The following is a 22,596-nucleotide window of genomic DNA, read 5'->3' on the forward strand; positions in this document are numbered from 1 at the left end:
CATGGATTCCCTGACTCACAGGCTCCACCTCAAACCTACTGAATTAGGATTTGTGGAGGTGGGGCTTAGGAATATGCACTTTAATAAGCTCCCAGGTGATATGATGCATGCCGAAGTTTGAGCACTACTGCCTCACTAGAGCAGAAATCCTTGAGGTGCGTATCATGGCATGTGTAGTGCTTGGCACAGTGATGCTGAGTGAATTACTGCAGAGCAAGCACTTCTAATAAATGATTGGCTTTTACAGTACTCACCCAAAGTCAAGTTTCTAGTTTTCTTTTCCTTCTTTGTTAGTTCTTCAATATCCGTGAACAATATCAGAGTGCTAGACTGAGAAAACTGGGCATAGGCAGAGAACATTACCTCATTCACAGAGAAAATTAGAGATGATAGCTTCAGCTCCCTCAACTTCCTCCTTGCCTTATTCCTGTTATTAAGCAGAAGACATTCAGTTTATTACCATTATGATATTAAGTGCAGATTTTTCATAGTTGTCCTTTAACAGATTAAGGAAATTTCCAGCTATTCCTAGATTGCTAAATTGTTTTTTTTTTTTAATCAGGAATGGAGGTTGGATTGTGTCAAATGCTTTTTCTGCATCTATTGAAATGATCAAATGGTTTTTCTTTTTTTAGTCTGTTAATATGGTAATTACACTGATTTTTGAATGCTTAAACTTTGTGTTTCAGCAACTCATGGAAGATTCCAAAAGTTCGCTCTAAATATTCTCAACCAGAGATAATGGCTTAGCTTTGGCCCTAAATTATTTGCTGAGATATCTCACAAGGTAAAGATTATTTTGTTTGTTTTATTGTTGTTGCTGATTTTTTTAAAGAGTGACGTTCCTTGTAATAATAGAAACTGAAAAGCTAATATGATTTGGGACAGTATAAAAACATAAATGCTTTGGGAAATTGTTTGCTCTATATCTTGTAATATGTGTTGATTGTATTTCCATTTTGTTAACTCTACTTATAGAGTGATATTATCATGCCCATTTTCTATAAAACCCAGTTTTATTTGTCTGTGCTACAGGAAGCACAAATCTTGGGACCAAAAGAAATGATAATTTATAAATTATATTATTTTATTATTATTATTAATTATAAAAGATAATTAAATTACTCTTAACTCCATTACTGAATTCTAAGTACTATCCCCATTTACCATCTGAGTATCTAGGGAGACAACACTGCAATTTATTTATTTGCTTTTTTTTTTTTCAGTGAGGAAAATTGGCCCTGAGCTAACATCTGTTGCCAGTCTTCTTCTTTTTGCTGAGGAAGATTGGCTCTGAGCTAACATCTGTGCCCATCTTCCTCTATTTTGTATGTGGGACATTGCCACAGCATGGCTTGATGAGTGGTGTGTCAGTCCACACCCGGGATTCAAACCTGTGAACCCCAGGCCACCGAACTGGAGCATGCATACTTAACCACTATGCCACCAGGCCAGCCCCTATTTATTTGCTTTATGCTGTGCTTGTAGGTGGAATCCAGCTTTTCTTAGTCAAAGAGGTGATAAAGTGTTAGACATACCAGGTCGGTTGCTCTTGGAAAGTTTACTTCAGTTATGTAATAAGGGTCCTGCTGTACAGTAGCTGATGTGAGTTTGCTCACTCTATTTAATGGCTCTTCTTTTTCATGGTTGATTGGGCCTTAATTTTAGGTTAATAAGTAAAGCTACCAGTGGAGAGCATTTTAGAGTAGCTCCTCCCACTGAAAAAGACTCCATTGGTGAATTTATTTTTTAAATTACTTGGCTTGCTTGTCTTATTATTTTCCATCCCTCTCCTCAGATCTCCTGTTTACTCAATGCCTGTGCCAAGGGGAGGACATTTGGCAATGACTTGCTATAATACTCAGCATTATCTGAGTATGAAAATCACTTTCAAATTCTTTAATTGTTTGTATTTTTCTTGATTGGTAGAAACATCCCAGAACACTTAATAGTAAAGAGCAAAGGAGAAAAAGTTACTTTTTTCTCATCCAGGATATTTTTTTTCTTTTTGGTGGGGTAGGAGTGGTAAGTTGTAAGAGCTGATGGGCAGAAGGAAGACATAACTAAGTACTAATGGTGATAGGATTATAAAAAAGTAGATTGATTACTATTGTATATTCAGATGACTTAAAATTCTCTATTATAGAATTAATTTCATTCTTCAGGAACTTCTTAAAAGGAAATGCTAGCAATGTAGTAATAAGTGTGGGATGAGATGATTGAAAAGGTACCCAGGGAACTGTTAGAGGTGTCCCTAAGGTGGAGGGTGTGTCCCTGTTTTATTTTGGGATGCAGAGGGGAAGTAGGAGGCAAAGAACTGCTATCAGCAGTTCTATACAGATGTTACCATCCGTAATTAGCAATGTCAACTATTTTCTTTCCCCCCAGTATCAGTCAAGTAGTGTTGAGTAACAACCAAGCACAAAATCTCAGTAGGACACAATAATAAGTATTTATTTCTTATATGTCAATTAGGGGTTGTCCGATCTAGGCAGCTGAGTTGGGAGGCTATGCTTCAAGCTATAGGTCTGACTGGGATTGGCTCAGTGCCGCTGGTTGGTTGTGATCTGCTCCAGGTGAGTCCATTCTGGGGCTCAGAATGAAAGTGCACCGGCTACCCAGGGCAAGCTGTTCTGGCCATGGCAGAGGCACAAGAAGTAAGTGGACAAAGGATCTCCATAGACATTTCTCCAAAGACGATATACAAATTGTCAATAAGGACATGAAAAGTTGCTCAACATCATTAGTCATTAGGGAAATGCAAATCCAAACTACAGTGAGATACCTCCTCACACACACTAGGATTGCTATAATCAAAAAGTTAGATAATAACAAGTGTTGATGAGGATGTGAAAAAATGGTACACTGCTGGTTGGAATGTAAAATGGTGTGGCCACTTTAGAAAACAGTTGGGCAGTTCCTCAAATGGTTAAACAGAGAGTTACCATATGACCCAGCAATTCCACTCCTAGATATATACCCAAGAGACTTGAAAGCATACATCCACACAAAGTCTTGTATACAAATGTTCATAGCAGCATTGTTCATTATAGCCATGGAAATATAGAAACAACCCAAATGTCCATCTACTGATGAATGGATAAATAAATTGTGGTATATCCCTATAATGGAATATTATTTAGTCATGAAAAGGAATGACATATTAATTCACACTACAACATTGATGAACTTATGCTAAGTGTGAGAAGCCTGTTACAAAGAACCACATATTGCATGATTCCATTTATGTGAAATGTCCAGATAGGGAAACCCATATAGACAGAAAGTAGACTAATGGTGGCCAGGGTCTGGGGAAGGAGGATGGTGAGAATGTGGAGTGACTGCTAATGGATATGGGGTTTCTTTTCTAGGTGTTGAAAATATTCCAAAATTAATTATGGTCATTGTTGCACAACTGCGTTTTACTAAACACCATTGAATTAATTGAATTGTATACTTTACATGGGTGAATTGTATGTTATGTGAATTATATCTCAATAAAAAAAGTACATGCACAGATACAGAAACATGCACTTCTTTTTAAAGTCTAGGCTCAGAACTGGCACACTGTCACTTCTGTCTGTATACCATTGGCCAAAGCAAGTCATATGGCTGAGCCCAAAGTCAAGGAGTCGGGGAGTACACTTGCTTTTTACTAGGAGGAACTGCAAAATCACATGGCAAAGAACGTGGATGCAAGGTGGAGTAAAGAATTTGTGTCAATAATTTAATCTACGACACTCCCTAACCTTTCCTCCTTTTCTTCTTACTCACATTTATTCATATTCTAGGGCTAATTCAAAGATCTTAGAACAACTGGCCATTACTGTTAATTGTATAGTGATATTCAGTACAGATACCTGAAAACAACACTTAGATAACTTTACATCCTTTTCCTTTCCTTTTAAAGATTGCATAAAGATCTATTCTCTTTTAAAATTTTTATTTGGATGTTATTTTCCCATACTTGGATTTTCTCTGCAACATCTGGTTAAAATGAGCTAAAATTTTCATTTTTAAAAAGAGTCAGGTTCTCAAGATGCCTCCTCCAGTACAATACCAGTTTTCAAGAAATGAAAACAGGTGAAAGTTACCTGATACACAATATTTAGGACAACTTGGCTGACTTCAGTATTTCTCACTGTAATAGTTCAACTGGGACGTTCACCTGATACTTCAAATAAAGAATGTAAATACCCTTACTAGACAGTAAGAGTAGATTCTAAGGCAACTCACACTCTTTGGCTGCAGTGAGATTTTTGTGAAAATGGTATTTTTTTGGAAATAAGTGTATGAGACAAAATCTTTTCGTAAGTTTATTTTTACTTTATAAAACATATACACTTTGTTTTTGTCATAGTAAGCTATTGACCAAACATTAGATGAATACATCTTACACTAGTTAATCTGTATATTTCTCTCTACAATCTCATGAGGAACCCCAGTAACAAGGAAGAGATGCTTCAGAAATAAAAGGTAATAAAGATCAATTTTGAATCTGGTAATATGTTTCAAGCTTTTGAAATGTGCATATCTTCCGATCCAGTAATTCTACTTCTAGAGATTTATCCTAATGAAATAATCAGAGTTTGGCATAGATACATATGTATTAAGTTGAATAATATGAAATTGCCAGTATTTAACCATTTTTGACCTACAACAATGGCAATTATAGATGGTTCAATGTAATATAAAGATGTTCATCACAGTGTTAAATATGATGAAGATAACTGGGGATAACTGAAATGTCCAACAATAGGATATTGGTTAAATAAATTATGGTAACTCGTATACTAGAATTCTACGAAGCCACTAAAATTATAATGATTTTTTTTTGTTTTTTTTTTTAATTTTTTGTTTATTGCAGTAACATTGGTTTATAATGATTTAAATGTATTTTTATTGTCACCAAATGAGTATGTTCATGATATATTATTAAGGGGAAATGATATTACAAAACAGAACTTATAATATGATCTAATTTTTATTTAAAATTATATATATATACATATATATATTTAGATTTAAAAGACTGGAATAATATACAAGAAAATGTTCATAGTCATTATCTTTTGGTTGTAGAATTGTATGTAATTTTTACAGTCTACATTTGGGTTACCTGTATTTTCTAACTTTTGACAATAGAGTATAATTTTAAGTTATGTAAAAATCAATTCTGTAAGAAAATAATAAGTCATGATCATCTGTGGTAGGAAAAGACACAAACAATTTTGGAATCTATTTGGTTGAACTCAGCATTATTTTAAAGCATCACGCACAATTAAAAAACTTGCCTTCAGGAAACCCTGTTCCAGCTGTTTCCTTGGAGTACTTAACATAAGTTAGATGGCATGCATATAGACTTTATGAGGTATTCCTGGGCTACTTTGAGCAGGTGAAGATATATTTGCCATTATTTTTACTACTTTTGCATTATAGCATAAAGATTAGAAAGCAATTCATTCACGGTGTATTCCATTTTAGGGGAAATAGATAATTGATCTGATAAATAACCTAACACCTTCTGAACACAGCCCCTCACTTACTACCCAAATATTCACTCACAATTTTTCCCCTTGTATTTACAGAGAGCAACCAACTTTCTTATCAGGGACTATTATATTTTTATATTTAAATTAGTTCATACATTTGGGATTGAATGGGCAAGGCTTTTTTTGTGTGTGTGTGAGGAAGATCAGCCCTGAGCTAACATCCATGCTAATCCTCCTCTTTTTGCTGAGGAAGACTGGCTCTGAGCTAACATCTATTGCCAATACGCCTCCTTTTTTTTTTTTTTTCCCCAAAGCCCCAGTGGATAGTTGTACGTCATAGTTGCACATCCTTCTAGTTGCTGTATGTGGGACGCGGCCTCAGCATGGCCGGAGAAGCTGTGCGTCAGTGCGCGCCCGGGATCTGAACCCAGGCCGCCAGTAGCGGAGCGCATGCACTTAACTGCTAAGCCACGGTGCCGGCCCTGGGCAAGGCTTTTTTTTTAAAAAACTGGACTTAATATTATGTTGGATAATCTCACAATAGAAAAAGCATTTTAAAATGTATTAATTAACCTCTGCCTTATACTTAAATTCCAAAAGAGAAATATTTATTAACTTACTTGAACATTGATCTTAATACATTTTGACCTCAATTTGACTTGTGAAATTCAAGACCTGAAAAATCCAAAATGGATTCATTATTATCACTAATGACATGTAACAAATTTTTAATCATAGAGAAAAGGTTTATTTGTCAACACAAACAAGAAAATAAATGAATTTGCTAATTCCTCCTTCCTATACAATTAGCATTCTTCACAGTATTGGTTGTAGGTGCATATGCCTTTGAGTATATGTGTGTATATGCATCTATATGTTTATATGTGTGTATATAGCTACATTTAGATCTATCTGCCTGTATGTTTGTATAGTGTGTGTGCATGTGTATATATGTATATGATTGCATGTAGATGTGTGTTCATGCATGTGTATTCATATACATATATGAGTATGTTATGTTTATGTTTATGTATTGTATACGTATGCATATCAGTCTAAGGGGGAGGATACTTTAGGGCCATTCAAAACCAATTGAAATGTCAATATACTTGGAAAGAGTCCTATTAGTAATGCAAACATAAAGTTACTTCTGATTTTTGCTGAGCAGAATAAGCGAAATAACGAGCCCATTATAGTTACAGTGTACTCATGAGGCATTTAAGCTTTATAAACTTGCTTTGATCACCTTGCTAAACAGAGAAAGGAAGAATTAGCTCCTGTTTGGGTTGAAGTGTGTTTATTTTTCACATCTCGCATTAGAACCACTAGCTCTAATAGATTTAGGGGCTCTAAGTGTTTTCCATCTTCCTTTGGGCAGAACCAACCCAGCCATTTGCAGAGGAACTTGTCCTTTACAAATGAACAGGTGGATTTCATGTATTAAGGCTGCAACATAAACATGAATGAAAATAATAATCTGACACTAAGTAGGTATGTGTTGGCTGGGTATCTGCCAGTACCAACAAGAAACTGCCAAAAAGGAAGGCCACAACTGACTTTCCAGAAGCCTGGGGCTAACAGGAATCTGGAGATGTCATACTGCATGTTTATGGGGCTCCAGGTGAGACTATAATACCCTCCAGGTTAATTTCCTCTGCCAGCTTCTTACATTGAAGGTGGCTAGCTGGGCAGGGCCCTGGAGGAATGCCCATCCTTTTATCCTACACATTGACTTACTACAGGAGTCAATAATTGCTCCATTGGAGGAACTGTTACTGTCTCTAAAGAAACTAGAAGAGTGAAGGGAAGTTTCAAATCTAACCCCTAACCCTTAGGTGAGCTTAATATGGTTAGGCCAACTCTTGGAGACAGTCAACTTCTGTACTACAGGGTGCCATCTTTGAAAGCAAGGAGAGCCAGTGGTACTCTAGTGCTTGACTGGTCTGGAGAGCTGGGAGGACAGAGAGTGTCTCTGGTGGGAGGAGCCCTCTAGGCCTCCCCTGATCAGGTATGCTGGCCACAAAGGAGCCTGTGGGTTCCTCTCAGGTATGCTGGGTAGGATGCTCCTATCTTTGGTACCTTTGGGATTTGGTTTCCTCACTATCAACTCTCCTCCCTCCTCCAGAAGGATGATGGCTCAGCTCAATTGTTGGAAGAGCCTGGCTTCAGTTCCCCTGTATTTTTTTTAGCATTTGCTCTACGCTAATATCACTAGTCTCGCTGCCCATTTCACATTCAAAGAATCCTGGAGTTGGGAGAAGCCCCTCTGAGGTCATCTAACCCCATCTCCCAGCCGGGGCAGATGTTCCTGTGAAAAGTCAGGCAAATTACTCTTTTTTGTGACTGGGGTAAAATAAGACTCTCACTGTCTCTCCAGTCTCCCCCGTCCCCACCAAAAAATACTGTAATTTATACAGAATAGACTGCGTTTCTGTCACTACATTTCATTACTTGGAAACTACCCCCCCCCACTTTCCCAAACTGGACAAAAAGTATCCTTTTCCCCCAAGGTGTCATTAGATCTAGACCTCTTTTTGGCAGTTCTTATTCCCTATTGCCAGTCAAGTCTAGGCATTGTTACATTGCTAGAAAAGCCATGATGCTATGGTCTCCCTCCCTGTCCATACTGCTGCCAGTGAGAGTTTCCTGAAACATAGGCCTCCTCTACTCAAAAGCCTTCAGTAACTCTCCATTACCAACAGAATGAAGACAAAACTTCTTAGCTAGGTATTCAAAGCCTCCCCAGAGTCGTACTGTATGATAGTGTCATTTCTCAAATACTGTTCCCACCCCCAACTTTGCTTTTCTTTCCTCCCAAACATGTTGTGAACTGCCTTGCCTCTGTTCCTTTGCTCAGACTGCTCCTGCTGCCAGTAATTCTCTGCCCACCTTCTCTGTCAGTTGAAATCCCATCTATCCTTCAAGGTTCAAGTAACTGTCACCTCTTTTCTGAAGCTTCCCCCAATCCCTCCATTCAAAAGTAACTGCCTCCTCCTCAGTAACTTCCAATAACATTCTTTTTTTTTTCTTTTGCTGAGGAAGATTTTCCCTGAGCTAACATCTGCTACCAATCTTCCTCTTTTTTTGCTTGAGGAAGATTAGCCCTGAGCTAACATCTCTGCAAGTGTTCCTCCACTTTATATGTGGGTTGCTGCCACAGCATGGCTGACGAGTGGTGTAGGTCTGTGCCTGGGATCTGAACTCACGAACCCAGGCTGCTAAAGCAGAGCAAACCGAACTTAACCACTAAGCCATGGGCCGGCCCCCTTCCAATAACATTCTTTAGCAACCCTGGTGACACTTGCCTAATATCCTGCTGGCTACTGTCTGCTACTGGAGGGCAAGGATTAGGTCTGCCTTTTGTCTGTAGCCTCCATAGTGTCCAGTACGGTGTCATGGACTTACTGGGCTCTCTGTTTCGGGCCTGACAAGGCTCTGCATGATCCGGCTCTTGCGTGCTACCTTAGCCATATCTCTAGCCACTCTCCTCCTTTCTGCAGCTACACTGGCTTTCTATCAATTCTTCAAAAGTGCCTAGTGATTTCTTACCTTGAGGCTTTTGCCCACACTGTCCTCTCTGCTTGAAATGCTTTTCCATCCATTCTCCATCTACTCATGTAGTTAAATCCTAATCAACCTTCTCCTCTCAAAAACACCACTTCTCAAGGAAGCCTGCCCTGCCCTTTCAGAAAAACTATACATTTATCACCCCACCAGACATCTCATGAGTTTCTAGTCATGGGAGGAGGAGTGAATGAGGGAGAGTGGAGGTCTCAGAACAGACCCACCCTCTCCCTCCACCGCCATGACTAGGAAATGCACACTAATTGCCCGCCCTGTGGGCTGTCGGTCAAGAGTGACTACTTTGGGTTTAAGGATATCACAAGACCTGCTCCTTCCCTAGGATGCCCTACCCTTCCCAGCCTATTCCCTTGCCCCTTGGGGCATAATGTTTCCAAGACTCTCCCAAGTTACCTGCTTATCATTAAGAAGAGCAAAAAAATGTGCCAGAAAGAAGCGTCAGGTCAGGTGGGGCCTAAAGTTTGGTTTGTTATTGTGAGGCCCCTCTCTTGGAACCTCACAGTGTCTTAGTCCTCAGTGGTCACGGATCTGAGATCAGAACTAGGTAATAAGAGTAAAGGATAAAGTTAGAGAAACTCATGGGTAGGAACAGAGGGTGGAGAACAAAGCATATATAGGAACAGGACTTGTAATGAGGAAGATCAAGGCAGAATGATGGCATTCTAATTTTGTCGATTTGGGAAGGGCTTTCCAGTACTTTCTACTGCTTCTCAGTTGTGAAAATTGCTGAAAATTAGCCTTTTAGGCAGAGGTTATAAACTGGCAGTTGCAGGTTGAATCTGCTCCTCGGACTTGTTTTAGTTGGCCAGCACAATGTTGATAAAAATATATTTGAATTAGTTGCCAGCACTTAAGGATTGGAAGATTTCATATAAATTATTTTATTTTTGGCTTCTCTTGAAAAACTGGAAAATCTGGCAGCCCAGCCCCACATTCCCATCCAGCAAGTCAGCTGGAGCTGAGTACGGCCATCCCCTTTGGATGAGGCATATTCTTTCTCGGTTTTCCACAGTCCCCATCCAGTTTGCTTCTCTCATTTATGTTACCTGCCTGGCTCGGTAGGCATTTGAGTTTGCAACTCTTGATATTTTTTTTAAGTTTAATTATGGAAAATCTCAAACATATACAAAGGTAGAGAAAATCATAAGATGAATCCCCATGCATGCATCACCCAGTTTCAACAATTGTCATTCATCACCAATCTTATTACATCAATGCCCTCACCGATTCTGCGACACCCCTACCCCACCACCCCTCTGGATTCTTTTGATGCAAATCCAGACATCATATCTTCTTCTTTTTTTTTTTTTTGCTGAGGAAGATTTGCCCTGAGCTAGTATCCGTGGCCAAGCTTCCTCTATATTTTGTATGTGAGCTGCTACCACAGCATGACCACTGACGAGTGGTGTAGGTCCACACCCGGGAACTGAACCCAGGCCGGCAAAGTGAAGTGCACTGAACTTAACCACTAGGCCACTGGGGCTGGCCCATGACATTATATCATTTTATCAGTAAATATTTCAATGTGTATCTCTAAAACATAGACCCTTTTTTTGTTTTTTTTTTTTGCAGGGAAACATTCACCCTGAGCTAACATCTGTTGCCAATCTTCCTCTTTTTTTTTTTTACTCCCCAAAGCCCCAGTGCATGGTTGTATATCCTACTTCTAAGTCCTTCTAGTTCTTCTATGTGAACCACTGCCACAGCATGGCAACTGACAGACAGGTGGTGTGGTTCCATGACCGGGAAACAAACCTGGGCCACCAAAGCAGTGACAGCACTGAACTTTAACCACTAGGCCATCAGGGCTGGTTCAAAGATAGACCCTTTTTATAAACAGAACCATAGTCTTTATCACAGCCAAAACATGACCAATTCTTTATTGTCATAAAATATGCAGTCTGCTAACTTTTTAATTCTTCTCCACATTATTCGCCTCATCTGATTTCCTTTCTCTTTCTTTGTGGAGAAACAAGAATGGGAAGAGTTGGTCTGGGAAAGCAGAATGGGAGTAGAAGTATGAATAGGCTATTCCCATCTCTAGAAAGTAATAGATGGAATGATTCCTTATGTCTGTATAACACCTTTATCTCTTTATACTTTTCTGATTTTTTTGGAAATATGTCTGATTTTACTTGGTCCCTAGAACAACTTTGTACGCATGTAGCAGGTTTTTGCTTTAACAATTTTATATGAAACAATATAGATAACAGTGGGTTAAGTGGCTTATTCAAATTACAGAGATGGTAAAAGAGCTGCGACAAAAACCCAGACTGCCTGACTCCTAGTGAGGCCTTTTTCTGTTGTGCCACACATAAAAGGTGGCCTGGCAGGTTATAATGTGATGACAGGAGACATTGTGTGCAGTAGTGAACGTTTCCTGAGTGCTTACTCTGTGGCTAGGGGTTGTACTAGGTACATAAGTTACATTATATTATTTATTCCTCTCATCAGTTCTCTGTTATTCCAATCCTAGAGAGAAGGATGCAGAAGACATGGAGGTTAGATAACTTTCCCAGGAACAAACATCTGGAACAAACAACTGGCAGAGCTAGGACTGAAAGCCAGAGCACTGCAACACTAGTATCCCAGTGCTTTCCCACCGTATTAAACTTGGCAGAGCAAGGGCTTTGGAGTCAGACAGACTCGACTTCAAAGCCTAGCTTTTACTCACTTTGTGACTGTGGGCAACAACTTCCTCATCTTTAAATGGGGGTAACAGTACCTAAGTCTTAGGGCTAATGTGAGGATCAAATAAGATCATCCATTTAAATTGTTTAGCATATGACTTGGTACAGAGTAAAGGCTCAATAAATGAAAGCTACCAAAAGGGGGATGGTTTACAACAGTACTATCTCCACCAATGTGCCCCAGCAAAAGGAAATCTTATTCCCTCTCTGACCATCCCCTGAGATTAGGACCATCTTATGTTATCCTAGTAATATGTGGTTCATGATTGGTGTTTCCATACATTTTTATAAATGAAATAAAATGAAAGTATACTTTATACTTAGAAATGAAAGAGCACTCTAGTTCTAATTCTAAAGATTTTAACTGCCAAAGGCACAATAGGTTTGACGTGGAAATTCCAAATCCAGTTTGCCAGAAGCTGGATGGCTTCTTGGCTTTTCATCCTAAGAGCCAACTTACTAGAATCTTGAAAACTAGTGCCAAGTGATTCCAGGAAGTCTTTTCTTTTCAAGGAAAAATGGATGTTTGAGAAAGTCTTGAGATGGTGTGAAAATTTTACAAATCTGATCAACCCGGGGTGGGGGGTGTATAAAATGCGAGTGTGATTTCAAGCTCCCCTGCTCCCTTTCCCCCATTTCTGAGCACCTACAAATTCCCAAGTGTTTTAAGGATGTAGGTAGAAGTACAAAAGTGGGCAGGCAGGACTAAACAAAGTGGTACAGAATGTACCAAGCAGAAGCAACTAATTTCTAGAGCATCTCCTACATTCTGGGAGCCAGAAAAGGCAGGGGCAAAGACCAGGCCTACTAACTTTTTTTTTTTTTGATGAGGAAGATTAGCCCTGAGCTAACATCTGTTGCCAACCCTCCTCTTTTTGCTGAGGAAGATTGGCCCTGGGCTAACATCCTTGCCCATCTTCCTCTACTTTATATGTGGGATGCCTGCCACAGCATGGCTTGATGAGCAGTGCGTAGGTCCATGCCTAGGATCCAAACCTGTGAACCCCAGATCGTCGAAGCAGATTGCGCGAATTTAACCACTAAGCCACCAGGCCAGCCCCCAGGCCTGCTAACTTTTACTGGCCTCAGGGAAAGAAGGTTAAGGATAGGGAGCACAAGGGTCAGTGTAAGGAGAATCCTTGCATAGCTTCCACTGAGCTAATGTATTATTAGTTTCCTATAGCTGCTATAACATGTTCTCACAAACTTGGTGGCTTAGAACACATATTTATTATCTTGCAGCTCTGTAGGTTAGAAGTCCAACATGGGTCTAACTAAAATCACTAAAATCTCACTAGGCTAAAAGCCAGGTGTCAGCACTGCTGCATTCCCTTCTGGAGGCTCTAGGGACTAACATGTTTCCTTGTCCTTTCCAGCCTACATTCTTTGACTCATGGTTCCCTTCCTCCATCTTCAAATCCAGCAATGGCCATTCGAGTCCTTTTCACATCTCATCACTCTGACCTATTCTTCTGCCTCCCTCTTTTACTTTTAAGGACCTTGGTGCTTACACTGGGCCCACTCAGATAATCCAGATAATCTCCCTATATTAAAGTCAGCTGATTAACAACCTCAATTCTATCTTCTACCTTAATTCTCCTTTGCCATATAACATAGCATATTCACCAGTTCTGGGGAATAGGACAGGGATATCCTTAGGAGGAGTTATTATTCTGCTTACCTCAGCTATTGAATGTTACAAAGAGAATTGGCCCCTGTTACCAAAGAGAGACTAGATTAGGAAGAGTTGTGGGATTTCAGCAATACTGACAGAATATTTAAGATTCAGGTGTTATTTGTAAAATGGCTTGCTATAGACCTGCTCTTGAATGGGAAGATAGCATATTTGTAAATATGAAAATTTGCTCTTCAACTTGATTTTCTACTTTTAACGCAATTTCGATTAAAAGGGAAAAATAAGCAAGAAAACAAAACAACAGTCTAAGGAGGTGCTGGCCCGGTGGTGTAGTGGTTGAGTTCACGCTCCACTGTGGCGGCCCGGGGTTCGCAGGTTTGGATCCCAGGCACGGACTGACGCACCACTTGTCAAGCCATGCTGTGGCAGCGTCCCATATAAAGTAGAGGAAGGTGGGCACAGATGTTAGCCCAGGGCCAATCTTCCTCAGCAAAAAGAGGATTGGCAATGGATGTTAGCTCAGGGCTAATCTTCCTCACACACACAAAAAAAAGAATAGTCTAAAGAAAAATAAGTAAAGATTTGTCTCACCACACACTAGAACAAGCTACAAAGTAGTAATCTTTAAGACTGTGATGCTGGCTCAAATTTCAGATATTTGGGCCCACTCTGTGGCTGAGTGGTTAAAGTTCTGTGCACTCTGCTTCGGGGGCCCAGGTTGGCGGGCCCAGATCCCGGGCGCAGACCTACACCACTCATCAAGCCACGCTGTGGTGGCGACCCACATACAAAATGGAGGAAGATTGGCACAGATGTTAGCTCAGGGACAATCTTCCTCAAGCAAAAAAAGAGGAGGATTGGCAACGGATGTTAGCTCAAGGCGAATCTTCCTCAGCAAAAAAAAAAAAAAAAAAAAAGGAGAGAGAGATTTATCAATGGAACAGAGAGGAGAGGTTGGAAATAGCTTTTAGCATATATAACACTAACAGATGTCAAATATGCACCATAAAACAATGAGAAAATTATTTTATATTAAATAAGCACTTTGGAACAACTGGATAGCAATATAGAAAAATTAACTTGGAACTACACATCTCCTACTATAGGGCACAAGTGATCTCAGCTGGGATTTTAACTGAGTTAAAAAAAGATACAATCAAATCTAAAGAATAGAACAGGCAACTCTTTATAAGCACAATTATTTGATAAAGCATAATCCCAACTGTGGGGAAGAGGACAGACGATTTGTAGAACAAAAGCACATAGAATAAATCAATACTTGAAAAATAAGTAAACTTCATTATGAGACAAGAAAGTACAAATACAACAAAGTACCATTTTATATCCATTTAATCAACAAAAAAAATTGTTTTTAAAGCTAAAACCCAATATTCGTGAGGCTGTGGGAAAATACCTATGTTGGAAGTGGTGATCCTGATAACAACAGTAGCCGACATTTACTGTGCCCACCTTCCTCACAACACTTCTGCGGAGGGGGACTATTGTTTCTCCCACTTCATAATTGAGGCAACTGTGACTCAGAGAGGTAGGGTAACTCGTCCACACTCACATAGCTAGTATAAGCAGAACCAGCCTAATAAAGCTTTGTTGAATTCCAAACCCTTTGTTCTTAACCAAAACTCTACACTGCCTTCCACAGAAATATGAAACCAGAGCAATGAAAAAATTCTTACCCTCTGACTAATGTATTCCAGGCCCAGAAATTTAGCCTGAGAAAATAACTTCAAAGAAAAAACTCTATATATCTATACCTATCTATGTGCACAAAGATGTTTATTAATTCAACAAATAGCTATTGATTGCTCATTATCTACCAGGAAAAAGCTATAAGCAAATTACAATACACGAATGCAAACATTAAAACGATCGATGTGAAGAATATAATCAAATGCGGAAAAATATTTATGAAATAATCTTAAATGAACAAAAAATTGACCACAGTATTGGATATCCTCTGTATAGAAACAATTGGTCACCGGGTGAGATTCAAGAGCTAAATTTAGTCAGAAAGGTTATGTGATTCGGCACCGGGGTTGAGGGAAATTTCTTTTTTTTTTTTTTTTTAAGATTTTATTTATTTATTTTTCTCCCCCCAAAGCCCCAGCAGATAGTTGCATGTCATAGCTGCACATCCTTCCAGTTGCTGCACGTGGAACACGGCCCCAGCATGGCCAGAGAAGCGGCGCACTGCTGCGTGCCGGGTCTCCGAACTCGGGCCGCCAGCAGCGGAGCGCGCTGGCCCAGCCGCTAAGCCACGGGTCGGCCCTGGGGGAAACTTCTAATAAGAACGTTTTCAGTGGGGAACCCTACCGCTTGACTTGCGTGAAACCAGGCTGTACGTTTTCGTATTGATTGCCTATAAAAGCCAACTTTGCAAAAGTGGTCTAGGAGCCAAGGTCGGTGGGTAAGAGCTTTTGTCGCTGAGAGAACACCTCCGTCCCCCTGCCCCGCCCGCCCTCCAGTGGCTTGAGGCTCTTCTTACCGGGTTTCCTGGGAGCCGCCAGTGTTTCTTGAATGGGAAGTGAGGCGAGGGCAGAACGCACAGGCAGGCAGGCGCCGGCGACCAGCGTAGTCGCGCGCTTGCCGAGTGCGGCTACTGTGGAAGCTCGGCTCAGCCCACAGCAAAGTAACCATTTTCATTTACACAGTCAGTACACTGATCCCTTTTTCGCTGGAGTGAAATCGCTGTGTGTCATGGGCTATGGGGGCTTTCGGCTTCGATTCACTACACTTTTTCAGAGTCAGACCCCTCTAGCGGCCATGGCTGCCACCCAGAGCACCGACGCTAGGTTCCGGGGGCGGGACTGCGGGAGTGGGGTAGGCGTGGGGTGGGGGTGGGAGGGTCCAGGGGTGGGGGATGGGGACCTTTTATAGTCTGTGTCCATTTGAATTTTTAGGCCCTTTCCAATTATGCCACTAATTGTTTAAGAGGTTGCAAGACTAAAAAAGTTTTTAATCACTAACCTGCTTTTGAAGGGACTTTTTTTTTTTTTTTTTGCTTACAGGCTGCTTCCTAATCTGAGAAGTGTGTGTTTTTCATTCTTTATTTACCTCTTGAGATTTGGTGAATAATATTGTTCAAAAGTAGAGTACATGAAACAGGTATTTCTTGTGCTTCCCCTGCCCCAACGAAAAAACCACAGGACCAGCTTCCTTAAATTAATACAGCATACTGCTAACCATATCACATTCATCACTTTTTTAAAATATATATTTTTTATTTTATTGAGGTCATAATGGTTTATAACATTGTGAAATTTCTGGTGTACATTATTATTTATCAGTTTCTCTATAGACTGCATCGTGCTCCCCACTGGTAGTCTAATTTTTATCAGACGCCTTGTATATGCACCCCTTTACCCCTTTTGCACACCCCCAACCCCCTTCCCCTCTGGTAACCACTAATCTGTTCTCTTTGTCCATGTGTTTATCTTCCACATATGAGTGAAATAACATGGTGTTTGTCTTTCTCTGTCTGGCTTATTTCGCTTATTTCGCTTATTTATTTCACTTAACATCATACCCTCAAGGTCCATCCATGTTGTTGCAAATGGGACGATTTTGTCTTTTTTGTGGCTAAGTAGTATTCCATTGTATATGTACACCACATCTTCTTTATCCATTCATCAGCTTATGGGCACTTGGGTTGCTTCCATGTCTTGGCTATTGCTAATAGTGCTGCAATGAACACAGGGGTGCATAAGTCTCTTTGATTTGTTGATTTCAAGTTCTTTTCATAAATACCCAGTAATGGGATAGCTAGGTCATATGGTATTTCTATTTTTAATTTTTTGAGAAATCTCCATACTGTTTTCCATAGTGGCTGCACCAGTTTGCATTCCTGCCAGCAGTGTATGAGGGTTCCCTTTTCTCCACATCCTCTCCAACATTTGTTATTTTCTGTCTTGGACTTTTAAAAATTAATGTTCTTCTTGAGTACTTCTTAGTCAATACAGACTTGTGAGCCCTGACATGCTCCTGGGGCATTGGCTTTGTCAGTCTCCCTAACACGTAGCTCACCAGGTTTTCTTCTGTGATATGAATTGTTCTTGTTTCTTATAGGAAGGAGTTTGATGATCTTAGGCCACTAGATTTATGAAATATTTCCCAAACTCCTGGGTTAACCAATTGGAATTTCTCATTGGAAAACTCTGCTATAAGTGGACAATTGTTTCTCATTTGACCTCACTGGGAGCAACTTGACAACCGGTGGGGACATTCTAATGTCCAAATGAAGCACAGAATGAAATGGATTGATGTGACCATTCCAGGATATTTTAAGCTAAATATCTCATGTGTATGTGTGTGCCTGCATATGTGCACATGTGTGCAAAAGAGAGAGAGAAGAGCCAATAATGCAGAGCCCAGTGCATGTTTTCGATGGAGCATCTGAGTGCTCTGCTGCATACCAGGCCCCTAGAGGAAGAGGTTATTTAGGTTTTTGGCCCATTTTGAGGTTATTTTTGTCTATGGTGTAAGGTAAGGGCCCACCTTCATTCTTTTGCACATGGATATCCAGTTTTCCCAGCACCATTTGTTGAAGAGACTGTCCTTTCCTTATTGAACGGTCTTGGCACCCTTGTTGAAAGTCATTTGACTACAATATGCAGTTGTCAGATAAACTACACCAATAAACTAAAAAAAAAAAAAAAAAAAAAAACCAAAACTAAAATAGGTCACACTTTGAAAACACCGGATTCAAAGGAGGAGAGAGTTGGCCATATTCATGCTCTAATCTTGCCTTGCTTTTTAAAGTATGACACTTCCGGGTTCCACTGATATTGTGTGTTCATAAACTGCTTACCATCCACCCAGAGAAAGGGAGATTATTTTCTCTTTTAAAAAGGACAGCTTAAAACAGAGAGAGGAGAATCAATTTAAATGGTCAGGTAAAAGAACAAGTGAAAAAAAAATCCCAGGTTGATGCCTAATGATTTTATCTTATTTTTTTTTTCCTGAGGAAGATTTGCCCTGTGCTAACATCTGTTGCCAATCCTCCTCTTTTTTTTGCTTGAGGAAGATTAGCCCTGAGCTAACATCTGTGCCAATCTTCCTCTATTTTTCGTATGTGGGACCCCACCACAGCATAGCTGGTGAGGGATGTAGGTCTGCGCCCAGGATCTGAACCTGCGAACCTGGGCCACTGAAGCGGAGCCCATGGAATTTTAACCACTTGGCCACTGGGATGGTCCCTTATCTGCTTAATTTTTATTCAGAAATATTGCATGGTGATATATTAAAGTAAATCCTTAATACATCAGAGTGCCCAAGAGATGGGGTTATTTTTCTTAATTGAACTTTCTGATGAATTGAAGTTTAACAAGAAACCCATGTTTTTGTGTATTTCCATCTTGTCTGGTGAAAATTTTGTGAAAACGTTCATTAGTCCATTTTCCTCTCCAACTTAACGAGTTCAGCAAACTGAATTCAATGTTTGATTAAATAATTATGTATACATCAAAGTGATATCATAGCCATTTATCAGCTGTGTCATTTTGGGCAGGTTATTTAACCTCTTTGTGTCTTAGTTTCCTCATCTGCAAAATAGCAATAATCATAATCCACACATATTGCTCAGCACAGTATTTGGCATATCCTAAACCCTCAGAAAATTTTAGCTGTTACCATTAGCACTGTTTATTGTTGTTAAATGCACTATCTGAGGTGCAGTGGGAGATCAAGAAAATAGGAGACCCAGTTGAAAACTTCAGGTGCTTACTGTGCAGGTAAAGGATACAACTGGGGACTGGCCCCTTGGCGTAGTGGTTAAGTTCGGCATGTTCCGCTTCAGCGGCCTGGGTTCCTGGGTTCCGATCCCCAGTGTGGACCTACACCACTCATCAGCCATGCTGTGGCAGCGACCCACATATAAAGTAGAGGAAGATTGGCACAGATGTTAGCTCAGGGCTAATCTTCCTCAGCAAAAAAACAAAAAACAAAAAACAATTGCATCTACGAAATGGTTATATTTCAGTGGGATGCCATAAATATGAAGGTTCTTGTCAAATTTGTGGTCCATACCTCAGGCCTCTAGGGATTTAAGGAAGGGAGGCAACAGCGGTAGGCAGGATTGAGAAAGGGAGGAGCAGTGAAAGGAGGAGGAAAAGGCGAGAGAGAAGCAGGCAAGCCCTGAATGATTCAGCTAGATGAGGAAGGGGCACAGAAACAACACAAGCAAAGGTGTAGGGTCAGATATGGGCATGGCATGTTCTGGGGATCCTCTGTGAGGTAGTGTCTCCGAGTCACCATTCTGGAGATCAAATTTCCTTGCTAAGGCAGTAGCTGGAGAAAATGTAGGCAATTAGACTGAATGCGTGCTGACCCCTGAGACTTTCTCTAAATGGTTATACAAAGCACAACACAATGATAACAGGAAAAAAATTAAAATTAAAAAAAAGACTTTCCTGGCAATTTGCTTTTTCCTGCAATAAATATAGAATCCTGATAAACCAAAGTTCCCTGCAAATGTGATTTTATTTAATTGAGATATTGGTGTATAATATTATCAGGCTTATCAGTTATATGAAAGAACCAGTTACACTTATGCAGAGGTTCCTGAAATGTGGTGGGCGAGCTATTAATAGAGTTATTAAAAATACTATTTAAGGGGCTGGCCCCATGGCCTACTGGTTAACTTTGTCACGCTCCACTTCAGCAGCGTGGGTTCAGCTCCCGGGTGCGGACCCGTACCACTTGTCAGTGGCCACGTTGTGGCGGTGACCCACATACACAATAGAGGAAGACTAGCAACAGATGTTAGCTCAGGGCGAATCTTCCTTCACAAAAAAAAAATAAATAAATAAAAATAAATTCTATTTGTATTTTGCCTGTGGATTGAGGCTTTCTCATGGTTCCCAGGGCAGGAAATGATAAGGAGGAGTCAGGTGAGGTGAACAGATCTTGATTTCTGGCCTTGGCTTTGCTTGTTCGTCTTGGACAGCAACCTCATGACTTGTGAAGATGACTTCCTCATCTCTTCATGTCCCACGTTTACTAAGATCACGGCTGGTAACCAACCTCCTTACTTTTTGTATGGAATGAATGGATTGAATACTCTCTTAAATGGAATATTAAGCAGAGATATGAGACTATAGAATATGTTCACCTAATGGAAGAACAGATTTGGCCATGAGGATGCCTGAAGCCTAAGTCTCTATATCAAATAAACAGCAGAAGAACCAATTTAGCACCCTGCAATATTTCTGCCTGACTCCCTGTTGGAGCTGAGGTTTTGACATGGTAGATGGGCCCATGGAATTCATCAGACATCCTTGGAAATTCCTTCCAGTTAAAATAAAGAAATAGAACCATCCTGAGTGTTTTTTGAGGTGCTGGGGCTGGGGACCTGGGCCAGGGGCAATCACATAGTAGGACTTCCTCTCTATGCTGACTTTCCCTCTTTCTTCATGAAGATTTCAATCCTGGTGAGACCCCTTAAGGTGATTAGTTGTGTTAAAAGAAAGTAGAGATGAGAGGAAAAGAGAAAGAGCAGCCCCATTGCTTTTCCTTGTGATGGGGACTATGGAAGAAGATATTAGGGGCTGATTTGTATATTAACCTGAGTTCTGTTTTTCCTTTCTTTTCTTTTGTAACGCCCAGCTGGCCAGGACCGCCACCTTGTGCCCCACTGGCTACCTCCCATAGACACTACCCAGTTGCCAGTACCCATTCACTATCCAGCTCCCTACCCCAGCAACAGCTTGGGGCCCAGCCATGGACATGGATTTCTTTCTCCTCTGGGTGGCCACAGCCTCCTTTTCTACCCGACTTCAAAACATCTCTTGCTTCATCTCTTTGTCTCCCTCGTTCAAGGCGAACTGGTCAGAGACTATTCCTTGGTCTCTACCCTGCCTCTTGTGTTTTCCCTAAATCAAGATTGTTGGGCCAAGAATAGAAAATCGTGTTCCAATTCTGTAGTTCTCATAGAGGCCCTGGTTTTGTCTGGGGGCTGTACTTCAGAAAGCTCCAGGTGTATCAATTATGCTGCCCATGCCTATGCTGCCTCTTCAATCACTTGTGTCCTCTTGTTCGTGAAGCACAACAGAGTGTGCTTTCAGAAGGAGTCTTTTGTATTCCTAGAGTCTAAAAATATTTGCATGTAAATGTTGGGAATCCAGTCTCCTTAAGATCTACACTTTGCATGGGGAGGCATACAGACCATTGGGGTGCATTTGAAAGTTAAATTTTCACCATTGCACCTTGGGGCCCTGCCCCATTGCGTTGCAGTGCCATCTGAGAAGGGGAGAGTGACATTGATCAAGGCAAAGCATAAATAACCACATTTCAAAATGAATACTAATTGCATAACGACAGTTTCCAAACTATTAGCCTACTTTACAAAAAAAGTTAATTCAACACAAGCCCAGAGCTGGCTGTTACTTATGTGTTGTGCTGCCAGTTGGCAGGCATAGCTTTGCAAGGGGATTGGGGGAAATGAGGGTTATTGTAGTGGAAGCACACTTGGCCTTTTGTGAGGAGGGTACAAACTGCATCACTCTCTCAAGCCCCTGCTGTTCAGCGTTCAAGAGTGGACACCAGGATACTGCGTGCCTTCAGGGGAAGTTGCTTACTTTTCCTAGAGGTAAAATGGCCCAGTGCCGGGGCTTGGGGAGGAGCCTTGAGTGTGTAGCACCTTGAGGGAAAGAGTTCTGGGCAGATGGAGGTGATAAGCACTGAGGAGCTGAACCTGGGCTGGTGTGCACTGCCCATATCTGGGAAATCTTGGGCCCAGGGGAGGGCATGGATACACAGAGGCTGGCCTTCTCCAGGATGGACAGGATGACCGTGAAAGCCCCTTCCAGTTTAGACAATACCAGGCTCTCTTCCTCTAAGCTGAGTGTCCTCCAGAAAAAGAAAGGCACTTTGCTTGGAAAAGTGGCGTGAAATGATGGGACTCGTTCCCTATTGTCGCTATCCTTTTACTGCAGGACTTAGGAACGTTTGTCTCAATTGCCAAATTAACATGATTTTGTGTGAAAATACCTCGAAGAAAAATGAAAAAGTGCCTGCTAAGAAGAGGAGCTATCTGAGGCAAGGGTTCATTCTTTTCGGGACAGCCTATTACCTTGACTAATTGGGAGGGAGCATTAGGAAAGCCTCCAGTGAATCCTCAGAAAAAAATAATTTCATGCAGCATTCTTAGGGAGAAGGGGATTTGATGAGGGTTATGTTATGA

At 40.7% G+C, this 22,596-nt stretch overlaps 1 long non-coding RNA gene across 1 annotated transcript; it reads right to left on the reverse strand.

Moving 5' to 3' along the window:
- Positions 1-259: 259 nt before the first annotated feature.
- On the reverse strand, positions 260-16,165 carry LOC131401290 (uncharacterized). The gene is made up of 3 exons (XR_009217631.1): positions 15,904-16,165; positions 6,113-6,167; positions 260-427 (listed from the first exon to the last, which is right to left on the reverse strand). It is a non-coding gene; the product is annotated as an uncharacterized LOC131401290 (long non-coding RNA).
- Between the last annotated feature and the right edge of the window lie 6,431 nt (positions 16,166-22,596).

This window comes from Diceros bicornis, chromosome X (assembly GCF_020826845.1).
Source record: "Diceros bicornis minor isolate mBicDic1 chromosome X, mDicBic1.mat.cur, whole genome shotgun sequence".
Taxonomy (NCBI): Eukaryota; Metazoa; Chordata; class Mammalia; order Perissodactyla; family Rhinocerotidae; genus Diceros; species Diceros bicornis.